The following is a 12024-nucleotide window of genomic DNA, read 5'->3' on the forward strand; positions in this document are numbered from 1 at the left end:
ATCTTAGGCTGAATTAAGAAAGTAAGAGGCACAATAAGAGAAAAATCATAAATCCTCTGAATTCTGCTTTAAGCAATCAACATGTGGTCTTGTTCTGGGTGCTGCATTTTAGGAAGGACGTTAATCAGCTGGAATAAGTTCTTGAGAGAGTGACCCTTGTTATGAAGAGACTTAAAACCAGGCCCCAGAAAGATCAACTGAAAAAACTGGGCATCTATAGTCTGATAGAATAACAGTTAATTTCAAGTTTTTGACAGTCCATCATAAGAAGGATTATATTTGTTCCATTTGAGCCTAGAGGTTAAAATCTGAAGCAGGAGCTAGAAGCTTTAAGGAAATACATTCTAGCTCAATATAAATAAAAACTTCTTAATATTTATACCTGTGCAAAATTATTAGGCTTGTGCTCAGCATGGAATAGTGGATAGGAAACTGGGCTTGGACTTAAAATGATCTGGGTTCATATATGACCTCAGATACTTACTAGCTATGATCTTGAGTAACTTACTTGATTTCTTTGTCTTACTTCTTCATGTAAAATAAGAAAGTTGGTTTTGATAAAGATCTCTTTTAGTCTTATATTTGTGATTATTGCATCCTAAATACCAGAAGTCTTCAAATGGAGGCTGTGATTAAAGATATTATCCAGAGAGTCATTCTAAAGAAGGGGTGATGGTCCAGGAAATTTCTGAAGTTCTTCCTATTTCTGATGTTGTAGTGAAGATGGACAGAGAGAAAAGAGAGATAACAGAGAAAAGAGGGAGGCAAAGAGGAAGAAGAAAGAGTAAGGAGAAAAGATAGCAGAGTAAAACAAATAGAGGGAGTGGGGGAGAGAGAGAGGCAGGGTAAAAACAAACATTGAGAGAGGAAGAAGAGAGAGGGAGAGGAGAAAGAGAGTGAAGAAACAGAGTAGTTAAACTAATTGGTAGATTTCTGTCTCTAGCCATTTTCCTGCTTACTTAGTGTTCAAATCCTCTGGAGCATGTAGGCTGGTATGTAGTAACCTAGGTAATAAATAACTCCTGAAGTATGCTAGAGAGAGAACAGTTTCCAGGGCTGCAGACAGGACACTTTTCAATTGTAGCTTAAGACAGATAATAATGAATTTAAAAAATAAAATAAAGGACAATTCAATGAGATTTATCAGTAAATTGCAACTTGTCTGATAACAAAATAATGGTCTAGAAAATATTGTTGAAGTCCATGGAGTACTCTGTGCTTAGGTTTTTAGTTATTTTCAGTTGTGCCCAAAAGCTTGTTTCAGATAGCTTATTGTACCTGTAATAGAAAGTCAAGCTACACAATTGCTAATAAAGTGTTCAATTTTTGATGTACAAAAAGGAAAGGTAAATCTCTGGAGTTTCTTCTGTTCCACCCTAAAAGGACTTGAGTTGCACGAATTTGCACCCTCTCAAGATAACACCACTTCCTAATGATAACTGGCTTAAATCGCAGATAAAAAATTAAAAGTCCCTAAAGTCTTAATAAGATTCTAAGGCAGAGGTCCTAAAGATTTTTCAGTCTAGAAAATGATAAAACACCATCTTTTTTTTTTTTTTTTATCCTGAGCATTTACTATTTATTTTTTGAAATTTAAAATCTACTTTAAGAAGTATAGTCAAAGTCCTGAAAGATGCCTCATTTCATAGAAGTCATAGATAAATGATTGAAACTTAAATAGATTAGCTTTTGTTAGTTTTGGAAGAAAATTGATGAGGTTTTTTTTAAAAGTTGTATAGTTACTTAAACATCTATTTATCTCTTAGATTGTGAGGTCCTCCAGGGCAGATATAATATTTTGCCTTTCTTTGTATTCCTTGCACTTGGCATACAGTGCTTGGCATGTAGATATTAAATAAATATTAATGACTGATTGACTGATTGAATATTTTAAAACAAATTTAAATGAGATTTTTGAATAGAGTTGCATGGCAGAGCACAGGCCGGCTATCATACATCACAACCCTGGAATTATCCAGGGAGAATGGGGGTAAGAATGTCATCAAAGAAAAGTTATTATCAAAAAGCATTATCAAAAAAAAAAAAAAAAAAAAAGCAAATGGGCCAATTCTATGGTGAGAGCCGGGAATAGCTAGTGGGTAGCTCATATGCCTCATTGTATATTTATAATATCAAGAGAATGTGAGTAAGGTCATTAATACACTGAATTGGGAACTTATAAGGCACAACTAATGTGTGTCATTTAAGATGCCCAGGGATTGATGGTACATGATTTGCATTATTGGAAGGACTTATAAAATATTTGGAGGTATTTTTTGTGATTTAATTGATTTAATGGCGAAGAAATTAGATTTTAATTATGATGAGATGAAAGTTAAATCATGTTGCAAGGCAGTGGTGGGTAAAAGCTAAAAATAGACACCATAGAATTCAGAGAAGAGCAGAAAGGAATGGGAGGAAGGTGGCCAAGGAGTTAGAGACTTGTGAGCTGTGACCTGATTCATGAAAAATAGGGGGTATAAGTAGAATGGGCAGAAAGAAGGAGGAAAGGCAGATTCCCAGAGTATGTATGTGGAAGGGGAGGGTAACAATAGAAGCATAGGATGGGAGTCAGGAATATTTGCCATATAGCACTCAATAACCTCAGCCAAGAGGGGGGGAGTTTTGGTCTTAGAGTTAGATGACCTCTGCTTAAATTCTTCCCAAGACACTAATTATTCTTTGTGGATTTTGCCTGAAGACTAGAATAAACCCAGTGCTCTCCTCTTTTCATTTACTATCTCCACCCTTTCCTCCACCTCCCAACACACACATACACCTTTGGCAGGCCTGGCAAGTTGTAGATATTGCTGACAGCCTTGGGAAATTTGAATAATGCCACCTAGTTACTTGAGGGATTCGTCTATAATTAAGAGAGATAATTAGAGAGAAATTGGGGGATGCTTTCTCAGCCTCTGAGCAAAATAGAAAATTCTCTCTGGTGAGGTAAAGACCTCCCCCTATCCTACTCCAGTGTGTCATAAGGATAAGGTTATCAAGATGTATAGAAACTATATCTGAATCTGGAATTGCTGACAGGGGCCCTTTTGAAGTTGGAGTGAGAGGGATCTTGCTCTCTAAGCAAGCTGTTTGTGTTGGTGGCCTGAGCTCAGCAGGAATGGATTCAAATCTAACATTCTCAGTGAGGTCAGGTAGCAAAATGTCACAGTAAATAGAGTGTGGGGCTCAGGGTTGGGGAAATCTGGATTCAAATCCTGCTCAGGCATTTATTAAGTTCTGTGTGGCCACAGATAAATACTTAACCTCTGCCTGCCTTAGTTTTCTCTTTTGTAAAGTGGGGTAAAATAATAGTTACTACTCAAATGAGATAAAAAGGATATAGTCATTGAAGAGGCTCCCCCCTCTTTTTTTCCTCCCCTAAATTAATGGTGTTTCATTAGTGCATGTGTGCCTGAAGACTTGAATAAACCCAGTTCTTTTCTTCTTTTCCCTGCTATTGCCACTTTTCCCTCCCCCAGTCTACCAACACATACCCGTACACTTCAAGCAGGCCTGGGAAGTTGTAGATATTGCTGACAGCTTTGGAAAATTTGAATAATGCCACCTAGTTACTTGAGAGATTCATCTATAATTAAAAGAGATAATTAGGGAGAAATTGGGGGATGCTTTGTCAGCTCCTGAACAAATGTTCTTTCAAATGGAAGCACCTTCTCCCCTTCTTCATCCCCTTCTCCACAATGTGTCATAAGAATAAGTCTATCAAAATCTCAAGAAAGAAAGAAGGTGGGAAGGTGGGGAAGGTGGGGAAGAGAGGGAAAAAGAGAGAATCTGGGACCCCTGATGGATTCTGGGAGAAATTGCAGGAAGAGCTTGGCTGTTTGTTTCGCCCATAGAGAAGCAATGAAAAGCTGTAACATTTAGGATTGTGAGCCATTGGATACTTAACAATATATTTTTGACAGTTGGTCGCTTATTGAACAGTTTCTGTTTGGCTTCCAATAATTACTTTGTGTCCTGTTTTGTCCCATTAATCTGTCAATAAAAGTTTCCATTTTCTTTAATACTACAAACTATTTGTTTACAAATGGAGAATCAGTCTCAGTAGACTGAGGGTGGGGCAGCACAAATACATTTCCCCAGGTCTTCTGGGTGAAGGCTAGCTGCAATGAGGACTCCCCCAAAGTAAACTCAGACTCCTTGTTTCATGAGAGTCAAATTCAAGAATTACACTGTTCTTGAGATTCTGACCTTCTTTTACAAAAATTTCTCTTCCTCCCTTCTACCATTACTTTCTAATATCCCCCTGACCTTCCCCACACATCTTATTCATACATAAGATTCATGGGGAAAAGACAGGAATACATTAGAAAAATATAGGGGAAATATCTGGTAGCCATGCATTTTCTTCTCTTAGAACTTAGAAACCTGCTTGTCAAATTTGAATAAATACAAGGAAATGGGTTGAGGATTTGCTTTAATTGGGTTGTAGGTTCTGAGTTCCCAGAAAATAACAAAACATCTTCAGAGTGTTTTAGCCCTCTAAGGAGAATCTGAAACAGATCTAGAATTCTCTGATGTACTGTAGTCCACTGAGGTAGAGCTGGGGGGCAAGAGGTGCAGTGCAGGCCTTCCCCATGTTATTGATATAAGACTGTAGTCTGGCTTTTACTACTTTAGTAGCTCAGGATGTCTACATAGCACCTGGCCTGTTTCTTTTGAACATTACCTTGAGTCCTCTTTGTCTTTTATCTTTCTCCTGCCTCTTTTGACCTCCAGGCTTTTTGGAACTTGTCTTTGGAGTTATTGATGCTCTTATCCCCTTTCCAAATGATACATGACAAGTGATTTCTTTTTAAAAACATAAATGAATGAGTACAGTCGAATAATGTAAAGAGAGGAAAGAAGAACAGAAGCAACAAGGAACAGCCAGGAGCAGCGGTATTTCTATGAGATGTTCCTTTAGCATAATCCAGCTGACATCCTTCCCTGGGCAGTCATAGTGCTTGTCAAATAAATTATAGGCAAAGCCCTGCCTTACAATTAACTCATTTTAAAAATAGTTTTTACTTGCTTTGCTTTAGAGAAAGTATACATCAAATGTCAAAAATCTAAAGCTTATCATCCATTTTAATGTATTCTGTAGTCTATTCACATAATCTTTCTTAGTCCCTCCAGGAAGAAATGATTCTTCCCTCTTGTGAATTATTTCCAAGCTGAGACAGTTATAATGGAAAAACTGCTGGACTTGAAGTAGTGAAGAGCTGAGTTAGAATTCTGTTTCTTCCACTTCCTAGTTGTATGAATATGGGCAAACCCCTTAAAGTCTCTAAATCTCAATTTCCCCAAATTTAAAATGGGGCTGATAGTACATATGGTATCTACCTTTTGTGTTCCAAAAGAGAAACGAAATAAAAGTACACCATCAAAGAAGTATATGAGTGAAAAAGAGAAGATGGGCTGGTCACTCAGCTAGAACAAGGGAAAATCAGGGGATAACTCCATTGGTTTCTTTGTGCTATCAAGAGAAAGTAAGAAAGGCCTGAAGCATGTTGGGTGGTCACTCTGTTTTGAACTATGGGTGAATCTGCACAATGATATACAAATCAATGAAATAATTGTTCCATTTAAGTACTTGAGGCTCAAATGTGAGAATGTATGTTTTTTGTATATTTTAAGAGAAACAAAAATTTTGTGAGTTGTTATTGTCCTTCTTTGTGCCTCTCATGAATACTCATCCTCTCTTGCATTGTAGTTTTTAATATCCATCTTATCTCTTCCACTAGACTATATGCCTTTTGAGAGCAGGGAGCACAACCTTTATCCAGTACCTAACTGGCTGCTTAGCAAATTGGATATTGAGGGCCTATTTTTCTTGATATTTTTCTTTCCTGAAACAAGACTAATGCCAAAATTATTCCCTGAATCACAAATTGTTCCTTCAATCAAATTGGATATTGAGTCTATCAGTAGGAATTTGATAGGCCACATGAAGTAGTAAAAAAAAAGGCCCTGCATTTGGAACCAGAAGATAGAAATAGAGATGAAAGGGACTTTTAAGGCCATGGATTACAACCCCTTTGTTATGTAGATAAGGAATTTCAGACCATAAGACTTTAAGCAATTTGTCCAGAATAACACAACTAGTAAATATCAGGATGGGATTTTAATTTACTTCTTCCAGATTCCTAATCCAGTATCCTATCCACCTATGTGACCTTGGATAAATCTTTATGCCTCAGTTTACTAGAGACTTTGTCATTTTCTATATGTCTTCATTCTTCTATGCTCAGATCAGAGTTGTTCTTCTATGAAATTTTCCCTGATTTACCTTCTTTTTTCCCCCACATTCTTCTGAACACTGTGTCAGGATCTCTATTTTGCCTCCATGACTATTTGCATATGTCATATATCCTGGTCCCACTTTTCCTTATAATAGAATGCAAACAGCTGTGGACTATCATTTTTTTCCTTGGTGTTTCTAACATCTAGAACTATGGCTCTCACATAGGTTCTTAAGAAATGTTTGTGCAACTGAATTAAATATGAAGTGTGAGTTTAACATTTCTAGATTTGCAAACCTTTGGCTGAATACTACTCAGTTACCCATTCCCACTTACTCATTCAAGGAGTCCATTCATTCTCTTTTTGCATGCCCAGTCATATAAATGAAAAAGCATCATATCCTCTCTTCCTCTTGGAAAAAAAAAAGTCAACTCTTCTTCAGTATTCTAGGAATAGAATTGCTTAGGTAGCACATCTTGGATATGGAATAGGCTTTTTTAGGCAAATATGGGCCTTGGAAAAAAACATCAGACTGATCTATGGAGTCCAAATAAAAAAATGCAGTGCTGTCTTGGATTTTTAGAAGGGGCTTACATCACTTTACAAAACATATCTTATTGACTCTTTCTACATAATGTGCCATCTTTTGTTTTCAACTCTGCGCATATGTGACAGTCATACAATGGAAAATTTAATGTTTCCAATGCTATGGAACATTAGTGTTGAAATAGAATATAATAACTATTTACATGATTACTCTCATTTTACAGAATTTACAGAATTACAGAATTGATGTCAAGAGAGATGAAATAATATTGCCAATCTCACACAGCTAATCAGTGGTAAAGCTAAGACTTTCACCAAACTCAGGTTATTGATTTTCAGACCCAGTTTCTTTGCATTCAATTATGCTGCTTCTAGGAGTCATGAGAAATTTATGGGCACTGTGGAATCTACTTATAATAATCTATGGCTATAGGCTTACACATTAATGATCTTTAGACATTATAGCTGCCTTTTTAAAGTTGTTATCTTTGACCAAATATACTGAATTCTGATGCCTCATTGAGGTATAGACATGGCCATGGTTTCTTGAAGGAGACATCAGTGAAGTACAAATACTGATAGGTCCTATTAAAGTCAAAATAAGAGTGGAAGGTCAAAATAAACACCAACTTTGATGAAAAGATGAAGAAGAAAAGTAAACTCAGCAATAATTGGAAATCCAAGATTGTCTAATTAAACAAATTATTGATTTTGAAAAATGGAAAATGGCTAAAAGTAAATGCTTTCACTCCAGTTCCATTACTTAAAGCAGTTTACTCAGTGCAAAACCAGTTCAAAATGAAGAGATTGATAGAACCCAGAAATTGCCTGACTAGCAAATACAATTTTCTTGATAAGTGGAAAGACACAGAAACAGCCAAGGGTAGCACCAACTTAAAGAACAAATTCATTTGCAAAACTTTAAGGAAGAATATCCTTAGGCCTAGAGAGAATAGGTCCCAGGTTTTCTGAGTTGGGGATGGGTGCCCACAGCTAGATGGTGGTGGAACCCAATGAAAAGTATTGTCTTAAAAGCAATAAAAAATAATAAAGGAGGAAATAATACCTATATGAAAACTAACTAAGAGATATTCTAGGAGAGCACTTCTTGATGAAAAAGAAAGGAGCACAAAAAAGAAAGACAAAATGAAAAAGATATGATTCATTTTCATCATCCAGACTCATTAAGCTATTACACTCATCACCAAATTTGGGCTTTACCAACTCAGTAACCAATTTATTGAGTGTGAATGGCAGTGTCATTTAGGATAGTTAGGAAAAATTGTTAGACTATAATATATATATATATATATATATATATATATATATATATATTCTAGATTATCTATTCAAAAATACTTATAGCTGCTCTTTTTGTGGTGGCCAAGAATTGGAAACTGAAGAGATACCCATTAATTATGGAATAAATGAATAAAATGTGGCATGGGAATCTGGTCAAATACTGTTGTACTACAGGAAATGTTAAATAGGATGGTTTTCAGAGAAACCTGGGAAGACTTATATGAACTGATGTAAAGTGAAGTGAGCAGAACCAAAATGCAGTATACACAGTAATATCACAAAGAAAATCAACTATGAAAAACTTAGTAACTCTGACTAATACATTGATCCATCACAACTCCAAAACATTCATAATGAAAAATTGTATCTATTTCCAGATAGAGAATGAATGGACTTTAAGTATAGATTGGAGCATATTTCACCCCTTTATTTTTCTTTTCTGAAATAAAAATATTTTTCATGACTTCATATGTAAAATAGGATAGCATATTGCTTGTTTTCTCGATGAATGGGGGTGAAGGAAAGGAGAGAATTTGGAAGTGAAAAATAGATAAATATTTTTTTAAAATAAAAGAAACCTAAGCATGGTGACACCATGCATTAAAGTCACTATAAAGTCATTTGTAAAGTCAATTTTCAAAATATCTCAAAGGGGAAGAGATTCAAAAGAATGAAAAATACTAGGATGTTCTTTTTTTAAAATCAAAATAAGTTGCCCGAGAAAGTATCAACAAAAGTCTTTGCCTGCTAGCAAGCTTCCATCTTCAACTCTATATAATTATTATTATTAGTCTATCGTGAATCATCTAATATAATATTAGAGTATTATTAATATACTCTATGCATGTACCATGAATAATACCAATGAAAAATGGATAAGGAAACAGGTTTTTGTTGATGATTTTCTACAACAGATCACAACTTCATAGATAGGCACTTGACCCAGAGGTATAAGTATCAGATCCCACTATTTTTTTTTTTTTAATTAAAATTTTTTTTTGGAGAAATCCTAAACTTATGACTATAAAACAAAATGAAGGGTTGAAGGTTCTCCTCAGGTGAGGCAACTTTCACATGTATATTAAATACATGTAAAACTTCAGCTACAACTAGAGAAATGATTTTGTTCAATGATCCAAGGAGTATAAACAGTGAGGGAGATTTACAAACAGTAGGTTATTTATTTATATCATAAAAGATGGTCTGTGCAAAATTCTCCAAATGCTCTGCCTCACACATGCTTTGTATCTTTCTTCTCTTGGCTTCCTCAGTGAAAGCAAAAGTAATGTAAAAAGAGTCACATAATCACCAATCCTGTGATGAAATGTGCATGTTGTTGTTCATGAAGCATGAAAGGGAAAAGAAGCAGAATCTTTGTTTTCTGAGAAGTCCATCAAAGAAAAGTACTGTAATATCTCTGACTGATATCCCCCATGTACAACAAGCTGAGCAATTTGGAATTGAGAATTGAGAAAGAAGCAGAGATGGCTGGACATATTTGGAAAATTTCACAAGTTTTTTTAGTGATCACAATTTATTAGCTATTGTAATAGAATATCTTTTTAGCCTCCATATTCTCCAGTGGTGATATATGGCTGAAACTAATAATAGCTGGCAAATATATAGTACCTTAAGGTTTGGAAAACATTTTACATATGCGATCTAATTTGATCCTCACAATAACTCTGTAGATTGCTATTATTATTTCCATTTTAGAGATGAGAAAAGTGAGACAGACAGGAGTTAGGTGGTTTGCGTCATATCTCACAGCTGGAAAGTATCTTGAGTCCAGCACTCTAGCTATTTCAGCCTTAGATAACTTGAAAATGATAGAACATCATAATCTCTAAAGAATCTTAATAGTAAAACCCCCAAAATCGTTGGAAGGATGGTTTATGTATTTAAGTAGGTTGTGGCACATTGACAATTACTAGTACAGGAGATTTGGAGTTAAATATATTATTGAGGGCATGGACAAATAGAAAAGAAAATGGGCTTGTTAAGGACTAAGACCAAAATTAACAGTCAGCTTATGTAGTCAATTGGTACCCCAACATACTGAATGAAAATGCCTTTAATGTGCTCTATGAAGGATCTATGGAAAGTCACAGTAAGGACTAAATCCTTAGTCCAGGATAAGGAATAATTGGGGGAAGGGAATATGATGAGGTTTGGCAGTGAAGAGAGTAACCACATTGAATAGATTCCTTTACCAAAATATTTGCTCTAACTCTCACTAGAAAATCACCATCATCATTTTAAAGATATTTGAAAAGAGGGGCAGCTAGATGGCACAGTGGATAGGGTACTAGCCCTGGACTCAGGAGGACGTCAGTTAAAATCCAGCCTTAGGCCCTAGACAATTATTAGCTGTGTGATCTTGGGCATGTCACTTAACCCCAATTGTCTTGTCAAAAAAAAAAAAAAAAAGATATTTGGAAAGATCTGATTCTATCAGTAAGGATCCTCTTTCTGCCAATACAAATCACAACCCTTCACATTTAGTTTCATAAGTAACTATAGTAGAAACATTGTGGTCATAGGGAAGATAATTGTAGCAAAGAGAGGTTAAAGTTTTTGCCTAAAGTCACAAAATGTATCAGAGAGAGGTTTGTGAATCCAGGTCTTCCTAGCTCCCAGGCTAGAGCCGTATCCACCATACCATGCTGTTTCTTAGCCAGACAAGTCCTTGAAAGTCAATTGTACAATTTGTCTTCAGATTTCAATGAAATCTCCTTCAACTCAGAAGGCTATATGGGAGCTTGTTCTCCTGTAGCAGAATCCAGGGTCACCTTAGTGCCAGGGGAAGGAAGATTTAGTGGAGAACAAGAAAAGACAAAAAAAAAAAAAAAGTGAAAAAAAATTTTCTCTGGACAGATTGGAGATGAAAGTAAACAGGTGGGGGAGACATAAGGAACTGAGCAGAATGATAAAAAACTAAGTGTCAGTGGCTGGCACAGTCCCATGATTCACACTTCTCAAAGTGACCTGAATGGGTAAGAGGAGGCCTGTAAAAGGTCCTGAGATTATAGTCTATTACTCATATTTGTGATTATTGTTATGCTAATTTAACCTATATCTCACACTTCTTAGATCTTCATACACATCTCTTTAGTATGCAGAAATAACCATAATGATATTTGGTAATATTGATCTTTAAAATGAGGAGTTAGACCATTGACCTTTAAGGAAATTCTTGCCTCTCCGTAATCTAGCTCTAGGTTCCTCTCAGCTTTAACAACATTCTATGATTTTAACTTGCTTTTTGCTTATATAAAAATGATAGTATTCTCTTATTCTAAATACTCTAAATCTATGCCCTGGGAATCCATAGGAGTGAGCAAGTGCCTGACTGATTGCTTAGATTTTAAGAAAGGAAGCAGTTGTTACCAAATATAGATAGAGACCTGCATGTTCAGTATGTGTCTGTGTATATGACCATTCAAGTGGCCCATAATTTTCTGCTACTTTGATGTTTGTAGCATTTTCTTTTTTTTTTTAACCTTTTTTTTTGCCATATATATAGTGTCTAATTTGTCCACACAGGAGTATTTTGGTAAATGTTTAACAACCAGTTCTCTGGGGAGAAAAAAATTACCCATGACATACTTTTCAATTTAATCATTATTATTAATATTTTCTACATCACATTTCTTAAGTCTAGACAATCAACAAAACAATAAATCAAGTCCTGCTTTATGCACTTACTGATTTCTCAGGTATAAATGCTCCCACTAAAAATTTAACAATTGATTCTCAAAAGCCAGTTTGAGCTGGCTCCAGGACACACCTGGATCTATCCCACCATTAATGATTAAATTCTGGTATTATCCTCTGGCTCCATCTTTATGAAATTTTCTCTAACATTTTTGTTTCAATCCATTATCCCTCCCTACCCTCCTTTCTTTTCCTCTTCTATCCAGAGTAAGGACT

General features: G+C 35.5%; 1 protein-coding gene across 1 annotated transcript in view; it reads left to right on the forward strand.

Annotated features, from left to right (window-relative positions):
• The window catches only part of GABBR2 (gamma-aminobutyric acid type B receptor subunit 2), a 780512-nt gene that overhangs the window by 100833 nt on the left and 667655 nt on the right, over positions 1–12024 (forward strand). The window lies entirely within an intron of this gene.

This window comes from Sarcophilus harrisii, chromosome 1, assembly GCF_902635505.1.
Source record: "Sarcophilus harrisii chromosome 1, mSarHar1.11, whole genome shotgun sequence".
Taxonomy (NCBI): Eukaryota; Metazoa; Chordata; class Mammalia; order Dasyuromorphia; family Dasyuridae; genus Sarcophilus; species Sarcophilus harrisii.